This window comes from Etheostoma spectabile, unplaced genomic scaffold (genome assembly GCF_008692095.1).
Source record: "Etheostoma spectabile isolate EspeVRDwgs_2016 unplaced genomic scaffold, UIUC_Espe_1.0 scaffold00019160, whole genome shotgun sequence".
Classification (NCBI taxonomy): domain Eukaryota; kingdom Metazoa; phylum Chordata; class Actinopteri; order Perciformes; family Percidae; genus Etheostoma; species Etheostoma spectabile.
Genome location: NW_022604714.1, coordinates 1 through 14,929, shown reverse-complemented (window position 1 = coordinate 14,929; position 14,929 = coordinate 1). Strand labels below are relative to the sequence as shown.

Genomic DNA, 14,929 nt, shown 5'->3' with positions numbered 1-14,929 from the left:
GTATTTATTGTCTTTTGGATGTATTGTTTGGACCCCAGGAAGACTAGCTGTCGTCTAGCTGGCGTCAGCTAATGGGTATCCTTTGAAATAAACAAAACAAAAAAAAACCTTACTTTGGTCCGCATGGGGACTTAAAATGGCAACCCTCTGGTTCCAACCTAACTCTCTACAGACTGAGCTACTGCCACCCTAAACAATTGACCCCAACATGATTTGAACACGCAACCTTCAGATCTGGAGTCAGACGCACTACCGTTGCACCACGAGGTCTAGTAATTGACATTTGTTTATGTAAATTTTGAAAAGCATAGAATTTGTCAAAGTAGGATAAAATAGGGCTGTTGGTGAGTTTGCAGGTGCAGTAAACGTTTTCATGGTAACAGCGAGTTCATCCAATCAGATTTGTGTGTTGGCGCTGTGGCAGACGGCTGCCTCTCCAGTAGCTCTCCAGTTTTTAACTCTTTTTACTTAAGTAAACCTATTTTTTTCATCTTTTTTAACTCTTCTTGCAAAGATAGTGTGTTGTCTATATATCCTATGGATATTTCCAACATTAAAATGCAACCAGGAGCCAGCTTACTCACTTACTCAAGAAAGGAATTGCTGGCTCTGCACTCAAAGGGACGCGCCGGGATATGGCACCCTATCCCGACGGAGCTGAGGAGGAGACCCAGGGGCTGCAAGGCCGGGGCTAAGCAGAAGGCCGAGCTAGCGGAGAATCGGAGGTGCTACAAGCCATCGATTCCCTCCGTAACCATGGGGAACGTGAACTCGCTGCCGAACAAGATTGACGAGCTGTCCGCGATGGACAACCAGCAGATTTAGCGTGAGACCAGCTTGTTCATCTTTACGGAAACATGGCTAAACCACCTTGTACCAGATGCTAACGTGGACCGGCTTGGATTCACTGTCGTGAGAGCCGCCACAGACACACAAGCAAGTGGAAAAAGCAAAGGTGGGGGACTCATTATGTATGTCAACAACCGCTGGTGTAACCCAGGACATGTTTCCGTAAAGACAGCCTCATGTTGCCGGGACCTCGAGCTGCTAGCCGTTAGCCTGCGGCCATACTATCTGCCAAGGGAGATCAGTCATGTGGTTACTCTCTGTGTTTACATCCCTCCGAAAGCGGATGCAGCCGCTGCCTGTGAGAAGATTCACTGAGTCACAGCAGCGCTGCAGACACAGCACCCTGAGGCCTTCATGATCATCTCTGGGGACTTTAATCATGCTTACTCATACTTACTTTTTACTGGACTCTACTTTGGCCATTTTTTAACAGGTTGTAAACTGTCCTACCAGAAACAACAGGACAATTGATCTCCTGTATGCTAATGCGAGGGATGCATACACAGCGACTCCCCTCCTCCCACTGGGGAAGTCTGATCACAACCTGGTTCATCCACAGCCACTGCACACCCCCCTGGTCCAAAAACAGCCAGTGACAACTCGCACCAGCAGGAGGTGGTCCCCTGAGATGGAAAGTGCCCTGAGAGACTGTTACAACACCAAAGTCTGGGATGTGCTGATCAACCCGCATGGTGAGCACATAGAGGGGATGACACACTGTCTGACGGACTACCTGAACTTTTGTGCAGACGTGGTCTCCCCTATCAAGACTGTCCGCTGTTACCCTAATAACAAGCCATGGGTAACACGGGAGGTTAAGGCTGTCGTCAACAGGAAGTAGGCTACCTTCAGGAGCAGGGACAGGGAGGCCATGAAGGCAGCACAGCGGGGGGTGAAACACTGTGTGAGGGAAGCTAAGGACAGCTACAGGAGAAAGGTGGAGCAGAATCTGAGGGAAAACAACATGAGGGAGATCTGGGAAGGTGTGAGGACCATCACAGGTCACAACACAAAGACCAGAACTACAGGGGGGACAATGGAGAGGGCCAAGGAGCTGAATAACTTTTCAACAGGTTTAACCAGCCCTTGCCCCCCCCCCCCCCCCCACCGCAGCAATGTTCCCTTCCCTCCACACACCTGCCCCCTGACACCACCACACCCCCCTTACACACCTCCCCCCCCACACCACAATACCCCACTCCTCCTCCTCAATACAATCCCCGCCCACATCACCATAGACCAGGTCAGAGAGCAGCGAGGAGGCTCCGGCCCAGAAAAGCAGCAGGCCCAGATAAATTCCTCAGCCTCCTCAGACCCCAGGTACAGCACGCCCAGGACCGCCTGCAGTTTGTGTACCAGCCAGATGTTGGTGTGGAGGACGCCATCCTCTACCTGCTACATCGGGTCCATTCCCATCTGGATAAGGGGAATGGCACAGTGAGGGTCTTCTTCTTGGACTTCTCCAGTGCCTTCAATACCATCCGGCCCCCTATATTCCACACTGAAAAAAATTTGGAGTATTATTTACTTAAGAAAACCTAGGAAAGTTTTTGCACTTAGAAATTGTAAGTAAATCCTACAAGGGCAATCATCAAGTAAACTTTACTTGCAGATATAAGTTTCTTTTACTAGCAAACCTCAGGTAATTTACTGATGTTTATTAATATGGTTATTGAATTTTACTCTCTCATTCTTTGTAAATTTTACTTAAACTCTGACTGATTCAAACTGAAAAATCTCACCTAAAACCAATGGCTTTTCAAGGTAATTTTTAAATACTTTTTCTAACTTTTATTTATGGACTATATTGGGGCGGCTGTGGCTCAGTGGTAGAGGGGTTGCCTGCCAATCGGAAGGTTGGTGGTTCGATCCCCGCCCCTGCAGTCATTGTCAAAGTGTCCTTGGGCAAGACACTGAACCCCGAGTTGCCCCCGGTGCTGCGCATCGGAGTGTGAATGTGTATGAATGTTTATCTGATGAGCAGGTGGCACCTTGTACGGCAGCCCCGGCCACAGTGTATGAATGTGTGTGAATGGTGAATGTATCCTGTAGATGTAAAAAGCGCTTTGAGCAGTTGTTAAGACTGGAAAAGCGCTATATAAATACAGCACATTTACATTTACATTTACATATTTAAGTAACATTTACACAACATTTTACATAATTTTTATGCAGTTTAAATTGCCTAAATTTGTTCTTAATGTTTTTCTTTATTGAAACAATGACTTGCAACTACATCAAATACATCAAATGATGCAACTGTTTAATTTAACAACCCGTTTATTTTTCTCAAGTGAAAAAACAATTTTTTCCATAAAACATTTTCCAGCAAGTTTGCATGGCAAAACAACAACAACGTATAGTTCACCCTAAGATGATTTGTTATTATTTACTTACCCCTTTGTCTATAGAAGGATTGGTGAAGTTTTGTTAACATCCGTGTTCTGCGAGTTTAAGAGACGTTTTTTTCCACTCAACATCCAAAAATAAATCAATCAATAAAATGTCAATAAAAGACAGGCTTTTGCAACACTTCCACAGTTGTCAAGTACCTCAGTCCCTTCAATAACAATCGACACATCAGTGTTGGATGCACCTTCATCTTCTTCACTTGTGTGGAAGACACAGATCCTCAGGACTTGCTCAGCCTGGTCCTCTTGAGCTTCCTCTCTGCTGATATCCTGTAAAATATATGTGAATCCATGTTCAGGTGCATAGTACAGCTTAATTTTTTATTCAAGTTATAGACTAGTGTCAAAAATATCAATATTTCAATACTTATCGATCCTAAAAATTAAAATAATTTCACTAAAATTATTATATTAGGAAGTTTAGAAATTTAGTCTTTGAATCATACAAAAAGGAGGAGGTGTTGTTAGGGTCTGGAAACATAAGCTTTGCTTAATCCACCCCTTTTCAAACTCTTATAGTACTGTGTACTGTCTGCTGCGGAATTTGGTGTCTTGTGAATATTCAGTTTGAAATAAATTTTCTGATTCTGAAAATATTCCTGTTCCACAGTACCGATAACAGCTGAAGTTTGCACTCGCTTTCACACACACAAACAAACTGTAGTAAATCAGGCCTTATGGACCTTATGCACAACTCTAGTGATTCCTAAACTTTATTTCCTGTCTCTCATTATTGGAAACGCTGAATAATACAGATGTGCATGTAGCACGCCGAGAGGAGAGGATAGAGGAGAGGGGAAGAGAGAAGGGGGGAGGAAAGAGGACAGAGGAGAAGAGAAAAACAAGGAGAGGAGAGTGGAAGAAAGAGGAGGGGAGAGAAGAGGAGAAAGGATAGGGGAGGAGAGAGAAAATAACACAGGAAAAGGTAGGAGAGAGGAGAAAAGAAAAGCGAGGAGAGATAATAATTACCCAAATTTTTCATGTCAGGAATATGATTTAATTCATTGACATTTTAGATTTATTTCTATGAGATATTGAGTTAATTTAGAGACTTTAGGAATGCATTCCCACTCACACACTGTGTAATAGGCCATATAGTTTACATCTATGAAAATATCTTTTTGTCATCTCCAACTGGAAGAACCACCTGAATGCACTTACAATAAAGACTACTTATTGAAAGGATGCATTTTGATTCTTTTATTGAGTTGTTATAAAGGCAATGATCACCCTTAGGAATCCAATACTTCAGTTAATTCTGTCAATTTTCATTTTTTTTGCTTTTCATGCATTATACAAACTTTCATCAAGCAATATACAATTTTTATCATTTAGGTAAACTTATTGATTGTTTAAATACATAATTTGGTAATTAAGATTAAAATTTGGTTCTGTGATGACTTTTTTTGACATCACACAAGAATGCTCAACATTTGTTTGTTTTTGCCTGAACAAGGACAGAAACTGTTTTCAGGCCAACCAGCATGCAAAATAAAATAAAAGGGACCAATAAAGGCTCCATTAAAAAAAAAATTCTGACAATTATTGATGGTTCAAGCAAGTTGTATTTAAAGGGGAAGTGAATGAGTAGGGCTGCAGGATTATGGCCAAAATGATAATCACGATTATTTTGATCAAAGTTTACAGGTTTGCCTCTCATATTTAACAATATACAGCTGTGTTAATAAAAAATTTAAACTGTAGACAAATGTCATTATGGATTACGTCTGGCCATGTCGTAAATAGTAGGGGCGAGGACTCAAAACCGAGAATATATTGGGGCGTGATATTTTAATTGTTGTGATTGTTGTGTGCCTTTAATATCACACATGTGGATATAATGAAAGAAACTGCCTAGCAAACTCTATTGAAGGTTCCATGGTGTAATGGTTAGCACTCTGGACTCTGAATCCAGTGATCTGAGTTCAAATCTCAGTGGAACCTGGTTTTAAGCCACAGCACAGGTGAAAACATTCAACCTTTCAACTTTCCACATCTAGTTTAAAGTAAGCTTATGTTGGTGGGGGCATGTTGAGGAGTCACCTGATCGTTGATGTAACTGGAAGGAGCTCCAAATTTGACAGTATCGACTGGAAGTGATAGGCTTTGAGTTACATGGGGGATACACACTTTGCTTTCAGTCTCGTAATCACCATAAAAATTAGGTATCGCTGAAATTTGAACTTGTGTTGCTGCAGTCAGAGTTTACAGTGCTCATCCTGAATGGGCCAGTATAGTGCATCAGAATTGCTTGTTGAATGGTCTATTAGCTTTGGAACCCCCTTTCCCCACAGCTTTCAATTGTCAGATATGGGTGGGGGAGTGGTCACTGTGTCCAAACCTTTCTGTGTAAAAAAAAACAACTAAAGAAGTCTCTTGGATGAGAGACAAAACTTCTGCGGAGAACCTTTTACCAAGTCCAGTTGCCCTTGGCCTAGTTGTGAACTTTTGGGGTAAAAGCATGGATCAGGAACCAAAACGGACACATCTGGACTCAATGTGGGCATTGTACGGCAATATTTGACACGTTTAGACCATGAGACAGTTATCAGTTTATTTCCCATCTGGCAGGTATATTTCTGGATTCAGGTGGACATTGTGGACAGAAACATTGGAGGATCTTGATTCCCACCATAGGATTTGGCCTGTATTGCACATTGCCTTTCTTCCATGTCTCCATGAACGCCCATATATTTGGGCTGAGAGTTGAGAAACCTTCCCTTGTTAACTATGACATGGATGACTGAGAACCTACTACTGTATATCATGACATGTTTAATTTACTATATTATAATTTTTGAGACAGGTCCTACGGGATATTTGTCGGGTCAGTCAGGATGGCCGAGCGGTCCAAAGCGCTGCGTTCAGTTCGCAGTCTCTACTGGAGGCGTGGGATCAAATCCCACTTCTGACAACTAATCTTTTTCTGATATATTGGGAATAAAGAACAGCAGTTTTTGTATTTAAGTGGACATGAATGTGCGCAAGAAACTCAATGGTCACTACAGTATTTTGTGAGCATCTTTATTGTCAACAGATGTAAAGTTACCATATGTTTGTACACAGTAGATATATCTACTGCTGTATTCACTGTCTGTGGCAAGTCCTTTAAAACCTGTTCTTGACTTGCTTTTCCCCTCATTCTCTTGATATCGCACATGTAGATATTATGATAGAAACTGCCTAGCAAACCCTTGCAGCACTTTTAAAGGTTTCATGGTGTAATGGTTAGCACTATGGACTCTGAATCCAGCTATCTGAGTTCAAATCTCAGTGGAACCTGTTTTAAGCCACAGCACAGGTGAAAAAGATCAACCTTTCAATTTCCACATCTAGTTTAAAGTAAGATTACAGGTTTAAGAGCATAAACTGTGTGGTTCAGCGATGGTGGTATAGTGCTGAGCCTAGCTGCCTTCCAAGCACTTGATGTGGGTTTGATTCCCAGCCATCGCAGTAGTTTTCATTGTGTGGTTAATGCTGTATTTGTCAAGAAGTAGCCAGAAAGGTTACTTGCCCAAACCAGATTTGATAAAATATTAAATCTCTGTTATGGTACAAATAAGGGACCAAATCAATCAATCAAGCTGCCTCCACGAGGATCCACAGACACAAGCAGTGAACTACGATTTGTGTACAGGGGTAGCCTAGATTATCAGGTTGTCGTGGCCGAGTGGTTAAGGCGATGGACTAGAAATCCATTGGGTCTCCACGTGCAAACAACGAAAGCCGTTTTTCAAGATTGGTAGCAATCCAATGACACATCACAGAATATCCAGTCGTGGATGTGCCTTCATGAACAATTTCCAGCCACCATTGTATTTCTTAGCTCTTATTTTCAGTCTGTGTTACAAGATGTGCAGTGAAAGGCAACAGGTGTGTTACTTTTCGACTATGATTTATACCGTAGCAGTGCAAGTATTTTGCCCAGGTTTGATTTCCAGCCATGCAGTTGCATACAGGTTTTGAAGCCACATACAACATTAACATTACACGTTTTACACAGGTTTCTTCTTTTATTCAGTGATATTTTTATTTCCTTGCGGGAGTCATCCAAAAAGATTAGTAAAGATAAGTCTAAGTCTATCTCAGAAAAAAGAAAAAAAAAATCTGAAATCTTTAGGGGATGTACCTATTGGCTTTTTCCTTTTTTTCCCAATAACATTAACAAGCATACCGTTAGTTACGGTCCCTGTATGTGTCACGATGTGGGGGGCTGATAATTGCAGGTAGTGTGGCTTAGAGTGGTCTAAGATGCTAGCATGAGGCTCTAGTTTCTCTGGAGGGTGGGTTCAAATCCACCACTGGCGTTTGCGATATATTACATAGCTGGAAGCCAACCACTGTGATGTCTTAGAGCTGTATCATTTGGGCTGAACTTGGTGAAGTAACTAGAATCATCCATCATAAATTGCTGAGATGTTCCTTGTTAACCTGAGGTTCAACGATTGATGAACCTTCCTTTCCAGCACTTTGGAGTAGAAAATAAATAATTGTGATCTCCATATTTATCAAAATGATCATGATTAGAATCTTGGCCATAATTGTGCAGCCCAAAGAGATCTAATGTTTTATCAAACAGGTTGGGCAAGTAACCTTCTGCTGACTTCTTGTAAAAATAGCAAATAACACAATTCAAAGAAAGCTACTGCGATGGCTGGGAATCGAACCCAGGTCAACTGCTTGGAAGGCAGCTATGCTCACCACTATACCACCATCGCTAGACAGCACTTTTCACTTCAAATCTTGCAATATATCTGGGTATGAGACTGGAAATGCGCTCTATCACTGAAACACCTCCAGGGGGGTCCTGTGTTATCACAATCACTGGAATGGGAAGTTCATATGTCAGTTCTAGCTCCTTCGATAGCTCAGTTGGCAGAGCGGAGGACTGGAGAGGCATAAAGCTGACATCCTTAGGTCGCTGGTTCAAATCCGCGCTCGAAGGAGAAGTTTCTTTCCAGAGTTTCCCTTCTAGGATCAATCAAGTATTTCGGGTTCTGACGTAGAGATGGACAGACCACCCAAAAGCATAATACTTCTTGCCAAGACATAACATGAAACAAAAAAAAGGTGGGGGAGATATGAGCGCAGAAATCTTTTACGACAGGCTTTACGTGATATTCATGAAACGTTCGTATCACACCAATCAGAGCGTAAGAATGATCGTACATTGATAAATGCAGAGGCTGGAAAGCGACTTGATTTTGCCACTAAGAAGTGATAGTAATATTGTGAGGAATTGCCTTGTGCGTGACACTCTTTTCCATCATATTCAATAAATAAACCAGATTTTTCAATCCATTCCTCTAATTATGTGCAAAGTAGTCTCATCCAGGACCTATCGCACCCTAAGCGAGAATCATAAACCTAGACCAATGAACAAGGAGAGTCACGTCCTGCTTTTTGTTCCTCATTTCTTTTCCCAGTTTTTTCTATTGCGTGCAGTTGAAGCAGGACATGAAAATAGCCAGCATTGTATTACAATTTGATTGCTCCTAATCTGGGCTAATTTAACATCAAATTGGATTTTAAATTTCAGATTAGGATGTAACATTCCTGCCCTTCAGGGCTTGTCTGGGATTTGAACCCAGGACCTCTCGCACTTGAAGCAAGAATCATACCACTAGACACACGAGCCATTAACATTAACATTGTTGTTGAAGCTGAGCGTGACTTTAATCGTTCCTCTTTTGCTCCAAAACAACCACCTCAGTTGTTCCTTCATTAAATTCAGAAAGTTCTGGCACATCCAGCCGTTAATTTGTTCAATACACTTAGTCAGTTGTTGTATTGGACTATAGTCCCCTGGCGATAGGGTTATGTAAATTTGTGTGTCGTCCGCATAACTATGGTAACTTATTTTGTTGTTTTCCATAATCTGAGCCAGTAGGAGCATGTTAAGAACCAGTATTAATGCAAAGAAAGGACTGGAGCATTTACTGGAGAGAATAAGTAGGCTGACACTGAAGTATTGAGACAACAGTGACTGAAAATCTAATTCAATCTACATATCGGTCTTCTTAAAGATCTAAATAGATTTCTCACCTCAGAGTCATCTGGAGCACGTAACGATTAGCTTCTGTCCCTCTGAACCCTGAGTGACAATCACCCTGCAGTGAATGAGATGCAGTTCCCCCCCCCAGTCTAACCAGACTATACTTTCAGGGATCATTTCTAGAGTTTCTGACTTGAGGAATGTGTTTCTAAAGTGTTTGGTCTCGCTAACCACGATGATGAGTCATGATATTTCTTTCTGAGCATGAAGCTGACAGAGGGTAATGATTCACTTCATATGCTCTCTGTCATTGATGATTGTTCTTTGCTTCTTTATGGTGCATTGAGGAAGGGAATATGATCAGAGTGGTAGTAGCAGATATATGGAAAACTAAAATGAATGAAGGTGATAAACATGGTAAGCTTTCTAATTAACTGAAGTTATAGTCAGTCTGAAGTATGTTTAGTCCATGGTGAACTAGGTTACTTGAAAGGGTTACTGTCTCGCTGATCTGGCGGGGGTGTGGCTGTCTCCCGTCGGCGATCCATTTCCTTCACCTGCTCGCTGTCTCCTCTGCACGCCGCTCCGCAGATGGCTCCTGTGCGCGTCCTGTTCGACGGCCCGCACGTGACTGCGCGCGCCCGATCGACCAGGTGGATTGAATCAGGCAATCAGACGTGTTACAAATAGGCGCATCAGTCATTTGACTGGTGTGCATTGGACTAAGACGGCAGAAGCAGACACTGTGAGGATATGGGATTTCGGTTGTGACGGGCTACGGTAAGCTTACATGGACTCTTATTGGTTGTTTATGTTTGGTGTTTGATAGATTAGGGTATTGTTGTGGGTGAAAAGGTTATCACTGTGTCAAATCTAAGTACCTTTTTGTATAGGTAAAGGAAAAGGAACTAGGTTACTACTGTACATTTGTTAGTTAAGACATGCTCTGTTTGTTAGTTAATACTGCACCCGATATTGGTGTATTCTTCTTCTTTATAGAGCTGTGTAGATTGAATTATTACTTTATGTTATCACTATTATTACTTCAACTTCTGATATGCAACTACTTATGTACTTATATGCAACTACTTATGTACTCATAGGTTAAACACTTTATCCACATTGGTTAAAATACCTATTTAATTGTTTTCATTTCTTTTGTGTATAAAGGTTTTTTACCTTCTGCTATACCGGCCTGGTACCTGATGAACTGGTCAGAATTAAAATATACCTTGAGTAAAATCCAAAGTCTGGTCCTTCAAGTGTGGACACCTCACAGCCTAAAGAAACGCTTGACAGTTACATCTACTTTCTTGACTTTGTCATGCCTTATGTCCTGTATAAAATGTAAACTGAGTTAAGCCATAACTCCTCTTTATTTCTACCTTTGCTTTTCCTACTTTGACATGTCAAAAATGTGCATTGTTTGAAAGCCCATCTCTACACATCCATGTTCCACTCCCACAGGTGTTTCCACTTAACTAATCAGACTGTATGGCCTTTACAAGCTCAGCTTGATTGACATGTATTAAAGGGTTGGAACGGTACACTGAAGTCCCGGTGGACGGGATGGCGTGTTGTAACGAGGTTTGAGTACATACAGCAAATACTTGAAGCCTGGTTACTCTACGAGTGGATACGGGGCGTTGAAGGTGACGTGGAAATCCTGATTGATTCAGTGATTTTTTTTTTGGCCCTATTTGTATTTGGATCTAAAGGCTTGTTAACCACTGTAGGGAGGAGACGTTGGACAGTTTTTTTGTCTCGTTCCAGTGATTGCATGTCTGGGTGATGGCGTTGGATATGCGTTAGCATGTTGGATGTATTTCCACTCACGTACAACTACGCCGACCCACAGTCCTCGTTTTATCCACCACTTTCTCACCTGTACTACTGGAACTGACTGGGAAACCAAAGTTTCCCCGTGGGTCGCCACCACTCGCCGTAGGAGAGGCTGCTCTTCCTTAGTGCTGCTGGCTCTGACTCATATGAAGGGAAATATGGGGCAAAAGGTGAGAGCTTGCAGAACAAAAAAATCTGAACTATATGTTTAAACTTGCACTTGTAAAAATAAAATTTGCACTTGCAAAAAATAATCACACACGTGTGATCTTAATTTGATGTCACACAAGAAAAAACACACGAGAGCTTGTAAAAAAAAATCTAATTTGTAATTTGCACTTGTAGAAAATATTCACACACCAGTATTCTGAACGTGAAGTCACAGAAAAAATATTCACAAATGTGTAGATTGATCATTTCTAGTTATTGCCAATCTTGAAGTATTTGTCTTGTCCATGGTGGACAATGTTACTTGAAAAAGGTTAGGCTTACCTCATTACCTCCACCAGGGAAATTGACGACAATCCCCATCATCCTCCACCTCTGCCTCTACCACAGAGGACGTTTCAGCTGGATTTAGGAGTCCTCAAAGTGCTCCTTACACCGCTCTATTACCTCCTCAGTTGAGGTCAACCACATCCCATCCTTACTGTACAGCTTGGATGATTCCTCGCTTCCCTCTCCTGAGGTGGCGAACAGCTTTCCAGAAGCACCTTGGTGCTGACCGAAAGTCCTTCTCCATATCTTCTCTGAACGTCTCCCTTCTAATATAAATATATCAAAAACAAAATAATAAAACAATAGGCAAACAATAAATATCAGAGGCTCAGTCTCTGTGGCGCAATAGGTCAGCGCAGTTGGCTGTTGACCAAAAGGATGGTGGTTCAAGTCCACCCAGGGACGGTGTTGCTTAATTTCTTCTATATTTAATCTTCTTCTAGTATTTGCGTTAATCAAAAAAGAAAGTTTATGTGTATATGTATTAATATAATAGAAGGTGATGTGTTTGTCCATTAATCTAAAACGAAGTTGATGTCATAATGAACGATGATGATATAATGAAAATGAAAGTTGATGTGTATATGCATAAATCAAAAAGAAAGTTGATGTGTATATGTATTAATGAAAATGAAAGTTGATGTGTTACGCAAAAAGTTTTGTATATGATTAATCTAAAACAAATGTTGATTTGTATATGCATTCATATAAAAGAAAGTTGATGTCATAATGATTGTGATGATGACATAATGAATAGTGTGATCACATAATGATGGTGATGATGAATCAAAAAGAAAGTTGATGTGTATATACATTTTTTTAAAGAAAGTTGATGTGTATATGCATAAATCTAAAGAAAATTGATGTGTGTTATGCATAATTCAAAAAGAAAGTTAATGTGTATATTATTAATGAAAATGACAGTTGATGTGTATATTCATTAATCTAAAAGAAAGTTATGTGTATAAGCATTAATAAAAGAAATTAGATGTGTATATGCATTTATTAAAAGAAAGTTGATGTCATAATGAATAGTGATGATGACATAATGAATGGTGAAGATAAATCAAAAAGAAAGATGATTTGTATATGCATTAATCTAAAAGAAAGTTGATGTGTATATGCATTAATATAAAAGAAAGGTTGAGTTATAGCATAAATCAAAAACAAAGTTTATATGTATGTTTATTAATGAAAACAAAAGTTGATGTGTATATGCATTAATCAAAAAAAAGTGATGTGTATATGCATTTATATAAAGAAAGTTGATGTGTGTATGCATAAAACTAACAGAAAGTTGATGTCATAATGAATTGTGATGATCAAATAATGAATAGTAATGATGACATAAGAATGTGCATATGCATAAATCAAAAAGAAGTTGATGGTAAATACATTATTGAAAAAGAAAGTTGATGTGTATATGCAGAAATCTAAAAAAAACCTTGACGGTGTATGCAGAAATCTAAAAGAAAGTTGATGTGTATATGCATTAATGAAAAATAAAGTTGATGTTTATGTGCATTAATGAAAAAAGAAGTTGATGCGTATATGCGCGTATCTAAAAGAAAGTTGATGTGTATATGCGTAATCTAAAAGAAAGTTTGATGTGTATATGCATTTATTAAAAACAAAGTTTATGTTGTATGTGCATAATCAAAACAAAAGCTGATGTGTACATGCATTAATCAAAAAAAAGTTGATGGTGGATATGCATTTATTATAAAGAAAGTTGATGTGTATATGCATTAATCAAAAAGAAAGTGATGTGTATATGCATAAATCTAAAAGAAAGTTGATGTCAAAGAAATTTTGTGATGACATAATGAATGTGTCTATCCATTAATCAAAAGAATTTGATGTATATATGCGGTTATTAAAAAGAAAGTTGAGGTGGTTATGAATTAATCAAAAGAAAGTTGATGTGATATGCATAAATCTAAAAGAAGTTGATGTGTATATATATTAATATAATAGAAAAGTTGATGTGATATGCATAAATCAAAAAAAAGTTGATGTGTATAATGCATCATCTAAAAGAAAGTTGATGTTTATGTGCATTAATGAAAAGGAAAGTGTATGCGTACATGCATTACTCAAAACACAAAAGTTGATGTGGTATATGCATTAATATAAAGAAAGTGATTGTCATAAGGACTTGTGATGATGACATAATGAATACTGTATATCACATAATGAAATGGTGATTGATATAATGAAAAAAAAAAGTAATGCGTATATGCGTTAATCTAAAAGAAAGTTGATGTGTGTATATTATTAATGAAAATGACAGTGATGTGTATATTCATTAATCTAAAAGAAAGATGTGTATAAGCATTATAAAAATAAATTAATGTGTATATGCTTATAATTCATAAAAAAAGGTGATGAGTCATAATGAATAGTGATGATGACAATGAATGGGGATGATAAATCAAAAAGAAAGTTGATGTGTACATGCATAAATCTAAAAGAAAGTGATGTGTATATGCATAAATCAAAAAGAAAGTTGAGTGTATATCATTAATTTCAAAGAAAGTTGATGTGTATATGCATTAATCCAAAAGAAAGTTGATGTCATAAAATTGTGATGATGAAATAATGAATAGTGATGATGGGACATAATGAATGGTGATGATAAATCAAAAAAGAAAGTTGATGTGAATGATTAATATCAAAGAAGTTGATGTGTTTAGCATTAATCGAAAAGAAAGTTGATATGTACATGGATTTATAAAAAGAAGGTGATGTGAACATGCGTTAATCTAAAAGAAAGTTGATATGTATAGGCAGAAACCGAGAGCTACAGAGGTTAGAACCCAGAATTCTATTTCCGTCCAAGTAAATCATCTGAAAAATTAAAAAAGCACTACTGTAAGCATATTACATGGGCTAATACTAAAAATATACCCTAGCCACATGTCTAAACTTAGAACAGAAAATATCCAGAAAAAATGACTTATAAATGGATTTTACATGAATGTATTTCTACAGATATGTCTGTGCATTTGTCTTATTTCTTATTTCTAAAAAAGTGCTAAATACAAAACTTCTGAAAAATACAAAACATCCACATCACTCACACATATACTAAAAGAAGTACATACATAGATTTATAGGAATAAGTAATCATAATTTGATGAAATGGTGAAATGCATAAGAAGGTCTTAGTTTGCTTTGAAAGGGCTGGAGCCATCACAGGATAGTTTTTTCTGGCCATGTTTGATATCAATCAACTCGTCTTCTTATTGGCATACACAGGAATGCCAGTTTTATGACCTCTTTCTCTAACATGGTGGGATTGCTGTCAGGGTTTTCCCACGTGGGCCCAATG

General features: G+C 39.0%; 5 non-coding genes across 5 annotated transcripts; 4 read left to right on the top strand and 1 right to left on the bottom strand.

Moving 5' to 3' along the window:
* Window positions 1-5,132: 5,132 nt before the first annotated feature.
* On the top strand, window positions 5,133-5,204 carry trnaq-cug (transfer RNA glutamine (anticodon CUG)). Its single transcript has one exon. It is a non-coding gene; the product is annotated as a tRNA-Gln (tRNA).
* A 2,702-nt stretch (window positions 5,205-7,906) lies between these two features.
* On the bottom strand, window positions 7,907-7,978 carry trnag-ucc (transfer RNA glycine (anticodon UCC)). The gene has a single exon. It is a non-coding gene; the product is annotated as a tRNA-Gly (tRNA).
* Window positions 7,979-8,117: 139 nt separating this feature from the next.
* Window positions 8,118-8,206, top strand: trnas-gga (transfer RNA serine (anticodon GGA)). The gene is given in 2 exon segments: window positions 8,118-8,154; window positions 8,170-8,206. It is a non-coding gene; the product is annotated as a tRNA-Ser (tRNA).
* Window positions 8,207-9,409: 1,203 nt separating this feature from the next.
* LOC116683952 (small nucleolar RNA U3) lies at window positions 9,410-9,625 on the top strand. Its single transcript, XR_004330738.1, has one exon. It is a non-coding gene; the product is annotated as a small nucleolar RNA U3 (small nucleolar RNA).
* Window positions 9,626-11,926: 2,301 nt separating this feature from the next.
* On the top strand, window positions 11,927-12,000 carry trnan-guu (transfer RNA asparagine (anticodon GUU)). Its single transcript has one exon. It is a non-coding gene; the product is annotated as a tRNA-Asn (tRNA).
* The last annotated feature ends 2,929 nt before the right edge of the window (window positions 12,001-14,929 follow it).